This window comes from Lygodium microphyllum, chromosome 6 (assembly GCF_053477565.2).
Source record: "Lygodium microphyllum isolate KBCC chromosome 6, Lygodium_microphyllum_v1.1.10, whole genome shotgun sequence".
In the NCBI taxonomy this organism is placed as follows: Eukaryota; Viridiplantae; Streptophyta; class Polypodiopsida; order Schizaeales; family Lygodiaceae; genus Lygodium; species Lygodium microphyllum.
The window spans coordinates 95,075,531-95,081,255 of NC_141140.1; positions in this window are offsets into that span (position 1 = coordinate 95,075,531).

The following is a 5,725-nucleotide window of genomic DNA, read 5'->3' on the forward strand; positions in this document are numbered from 1 at the left end:
CAAGGATACTGGTGTAGATGAAGAGCAAGCTGTGCACCGAAGCTCACCTCACCACGAGGAAGAAGGCTCGAGCGAAAAGACAGTAAGCGACAAAGGAGAGCCGGAAATACCACCCACTCAAACAGTCAAATCATGGAAGCAAAAGAAAATTGACAAGAGCCAGAAGAAGAAGGAGGAAAGACTGAGCAAAGAAGAGTGGGCCGAGGTGAAGAGGGCTCAAAGAGAGTCAAGGAGGGTGGAGGAGGAACGAAGGAAAAAGGAAGAGGAAGAACTTGAAAGAGTTAGAGAAGAGTCAAAAAGGGCAGAATAAGAGAGGCAAAGAAGGCACTAAGCTTGATGGTACGAATTACTCTTATTGGAAGAGCCAGATTTGGCAGGTATTGGTACAAAAATCGCAGATCAAACCTTTGAGGTTAAGTAGACATCCGCCTGCAACTATGCTAGATGAGGAATGGCTTGAGCTTGATGAGTTATGCAAGTCCACTATTGTATTGTCTCTCACATAACAGGTTCACTATAATGTCTTTGAGGAAGAACAAAGTGCATGGTAGTTGTGGGAAAAGATAAAAAATCTCTATGACAAGAAAAGTCCAGTGAGTCAGATGTATTGGCTAAAGCAGCTTATGGATCTGCGCATGAAGGAGAATGTGACTATCTCTGCTCACTTGAGCCAGTTCCATGCTATACTCAAGAACTTGACTTCGCAGGACATCACTTTTGTAGAGGATGTCACTCCTCTTTTCTTGCTTGGTACTCTTAATGAGTCATGGGATGTATTCCGCACTGCATTATGTGCCTCTACTGCTACCTTGAAATTATCTGATGTTGAGAGTGCTCTTCTGCAGGAAGAGGTTAAACGTAAGAATTTGGATGCCTCTCGTGTGTCACATGCTATGACAGTTAGAGGCAGGAATGATAGATATGGAAAGCATGGCAGTGGTAGTGGCCGTGGACGGGATTCTCAGAAATCTCGGTCCAAGTCTCGTGGGAAGTCACATAGCAAATCTCGTGGCACGAATGCAGATGTTACTTGTCACCATTGTGGGAAAAAGGGCCATATTAGGGCACAATGCCATGAACTGCACAATGAAAGGCGCAAAGATAAGGGGAAAGACAAAGTGCAGGATAAGTCTTCTGATCGCAGCATAGTGCCTGCAAAGTCCAGTGTTAAAATTGAAGAGATCAATGTTATGCAGCCTGAGGATATTGATGATGATGATTATATCCTTGCAGCTTCTTCTAGTGCTTCACAGATGACAGAGATACTCTCTATGTATGCACAATGTTGGCTCTTGGACTCAAGTGCGTCCTTTCATGTGACACCTTGCCGAGAGTGGTTTCATTCATATCGTACTATTTTGGGTTCTGTGTGCTTGGGTAATGAAAGCTCTCTTGATATTGTGGGCATTGGTGATGCTAGGCTACATTTCCCTCTGGCAGCATTTTTGTTATGCAGGATGTACATCATGTACCTGCTTTGACACGCAGTCTCATGTCAGCTAGTGGACAGCTTGATGACGCAGGATATCATGTATGTTTTGGAGACTCTGCATGGAAGATCACTCGTGGCAGACTTGTGATTGCAAGAGGTGCCAAGGTTGGCAGTCTCTACCCCTTGATTGTATCAGCTTCTTCCCTTGATCATGTTTTGTCTGTGGGTTCTATCCCACATGTATCTCTTTGGCATGCCCGTTTGGGCCATATGTTTTTGAAGGGAATGAAAATTCTTTCTGGTTTGCAGTACTTACCGCCCCTTGATTATACATGTTTTGATTCATGTGAGCATTGTCTATGGCAGGCAGATTAGGTCTACGCATAAGAAGTTTGGTAGGCCATGCATGAGTGAGCCCTTGGCATTGGTACATTCGGATGTCTGTGGGCCCATGCCTTGTCAGTCTATGGGTAGTGCAAAGTATTGTTACATTCATAGATGATTTTTTACGAAAAGTTTGGGCTTATCCCATTAAGCTGAAATCCGATGTCTTGGCTGTGTTTCAGAGATGGCTTGTATTGGTTGAGAACCAGTTTGGGTATAGGCTAAAATGCCTAAGGACAAATAATGGAGGTGAGTATGTCTCACGTGCTTTTGAGCAGTTATGTGATGAGAGGGGTATTAAGTGTCAGTTGACCACCCCCTACACCCCCCCCATAATGGTTTGGTTGAGCAGATGAATAGAACCATCCAAGAGCGTGTATGCAGTATGCTTAGTCATGCAGGCCTACCATAAAGCTTTTGGGCTGAGGCAGTTAGTATAACTATGCATGTCAAAAACAGATTACCCTCTAGTGGTTTGGATTTCCAGGTTGCAGAGGAGGTATGGACTAGAAAACCTCCCTCTTATGCGCATCTCCGTGTCTTTGGATGTGAGGCATTTTGCCATGTGCCCAGGGACAAGAGAAGTAAGCTGGATCCCAAGAGTGTCAAATGCATTTTCCTTGGTTATGGGGATGCAGGCGAGATGGGTTACCGTCTTTGGGATCCACAGGTGCAGAAAGTCATCCGTAGTCATGATGTAGTCTTCCATGAAGACAAAATGCATAGGCAGCCTGAGAGAATTGTTGAGATCCGCAGGGTCATATTTCAAGAGGAGTCGAGAGCCCCCACACAGCCAGTTGGACAGCCTACAACTACAGTAGATGCTCATGGTCAGGGCATTGGACAGGTAATTGGGCAGGCAGCAGAGCCTGCCGTGAGACGGTCTACTAGAGATAGACATCCACCAGATAGATTTCAGCCTTCGATGCATTATGTCTTGGTTACAGATGCAGGAGAGCCTTCCACTTATGATGAGTCTATGCGCAGGGGTGACAGTCACTCCTGGGAGAGGGCTATGTAGCCTGAGATAGACTCCCTGTATAAGAATGACACTTGGGATTTGGTTTCCTTGCCTACGGGCAAGAAGGCTTTGCCATGCAAGCGGGTGTACAAGCTAAAAAGTACCCCTGGACACCCCAAGCTGGCATACAAGGCTAGATTGGTAGCAAAGGGTTTTAAGCAGGAGCATGGTGTGGACTTTGACGAGGTCTTTTCTCCTGTGGTTAAGATGACCACCTTGCGCTTAGTCTTGACTTGGATTTATACCAGATGGATGTCAAGACGGCTTTCTTACATGGGGACTTGCATGATGAGATTTATATGGAGCAGCCTAAGGGCTTTGCAGAACCTGGCAGGCACCACCTAGTGTGCAAATTGAAGAAAAGTCTTTATGGCTTGAAACAGGAACCTAGGGAGTGGTATCATAAGTTTGATGCCTTTATGCAGTCACAGGACTACAACCGGAGTGCTATGGATCCGTGTCTTTACAAAAGAAAGCCTGTGATCATTCTTTATTGATTTTGGTACTCTATGTGGATGATATACTGATAGCAGGGAAAGCTCATGATGAGCTAGATGCTCTTAAGTCTCAGCTCAAGAAGAGCTTTGAGATGAAAGATCTGGGACAGGCCGCTCACATACTTGGTATGCGCATTAGACGCGACATGCATCATGGACTCCTCTACTTGTCACAGAGGGAGTACATTCATAAAGTCCTTGAGCGCTTCTACATGCAAGATGTGAAACCTATTGGTTGTCCATTGCCTTCTTATGTGAAGGTATCACAGGCCTATTGTCCGCAGACAGATGAGCAAAGGGCTGAGATGGCCAAGATTCCCTATGCATCTGTAGTGGGCAGTCTTATGTATGCCATGATAGCCACTCGTCCAGATATTGCCTTTGCAGTTGGTGTTGTGGCATGCTATATGGCTACACCTGGCAAGAAGCATTGGGATGCTGTGAAGGGTATCATGAGGTACCTGAAGGGCACTACAAATATGTGCATATGCTATGGCAGCCAGGATACAGGAGTCATGGGGTACACTAACTCTGATTATGCAGGACATGCAGATAGTAGGAAGTCCACTTCCGGCTATGTATTCACCTATGCTGGAGGTGCTGTTTCTTGGATGTCCAGGGTGCAGAAATGCATGGCCCTTTCTACTACAGAGGTCGAGTATGTTGTAGCCACTGAGGCTTGCAAGGAGGCCATTTGGTTGGGTCGTTTATTGCTGACCTTGGTATTGATGCTATCCCTACATTGCATTCGGATTCTATGAGTGCTATTCAGTTAGCCAAGAAATCGGTCTTCCATGCGAAGATGAAACACATTGAGGTGAGGTATCACTTCATACGTGGGGTCATTGAGGACAAGTCTGTTGATCTTGTCAAGATCTCGACTGACCAAAATCTTGCAGATCTACTCACGAAAAGCCTCTATACAGAGCGCTTTGCCTTCCTCAGGAGGTTGATGGGCGTGGGATGAGATGGCGTCTTTCCTCATCCTATTGTACATGTGTACATGTTGTACTGTCTTTTTTTCTTTTTCTTTTCACTCCTCATTGGGGCAGATTCGCCTTTAAGTGGGAGGTTGTTGGGGGTAAAGGTGCCTCTGCCTAGCCGCCCGTGTATTACTACACTGACAGTCATCGCCGCTGCACACTGCAAGTGGCGGGCGCCCATCACCATCACTTTATTCTTTATTATTTTAGTGACAGTTTGAATAAAGAAAGGCCCGGTCACACATTGTGACTGTTGGAGTTCCCATTTCTAGTCTCTCCCTTTCTTGCTCTTGCTCTCCTGCCATAGCTCTCGAGTCCAACCTTCGATCCGTCGCTCCCTTTCACTACTGCGTATCTCATTAATAGATTTCTATGTACTGCTCTTTGTTGTCAAGTTGTTGTAGATTGATGTATAGTTTAGGAAACCTCTATCATATGCTCATTTGTAGATCTTTGGATGTGAGACTTTCAGCCATATTCCCAAAGATAAGCACAATAGGTTAAAATTTCTCTTTCTTAGATATGGGGATGTAGGTGAGATGGGCCATGGCCTTTGAAATCCGCATGCTTGGAAGGTTATCCGTAGCCATGCTGTTGTGTTTCATGAAAAGAGGATGCATAGTCAACCTAAACAGATAGTTAAGGGTATGCAAGATGGTCTTTCAGGAAGTGCCTCGAGTCACTATATAGCTAGTCCAAGTGAGACAGCTTGTTGTAGTTGTTGATGATGTAGTGGCCCACAATCCACCCATTGTGCAACATCATGTTGTTGGTAGAGAGCATATGCCATACATGTCCTATAGTCATCTTTGAGGTTCTCTACTAGAGCTTCATGTCTTCTTGATCGCTATGACCCCTCTATGGATTATGTCATGATGATAAACACTAATGAGCCACCTACCTCTGAGCAAGCTATGCGCAGGGTATTTCTCATTCTTGGAAGAGGGTTATGTAGTATGAGTTTGATTGGCCTACAGAAGAATCATACATGGGACTTAGTTTCCTTGACTAGTGGAAATTTTGCATTGCCATGCAACTGGATGTACAAGTTGAAGAGTATCCATGATCACCCTAAGCCGGTATATAATGCTAGATTGGTTGTAAAGGATTTTAAGTAGGAGCATGGTATTGACTTTGGTGAAGTATTTTCTCCTATAGTCAAGATGACTATCCTATGCTTGGTCTTAACCTTGGTTGCTTAGTTAGATTTGGATCTTTAGCACATGGATGATAAGATGACTTTCTTATATGGGGATTTGCATGATGAGATTTATATGCAACAACAACCTAAGGGCCTTGTTGAGAAAGGCTGGGAACACCTAGTGTAAACATTGAAGAAGAGTCTTTATGGGCTTAAGTAGGCACCTATGGAGTGGTACCATAAGTTTGACACTTTCATGCATTTGCA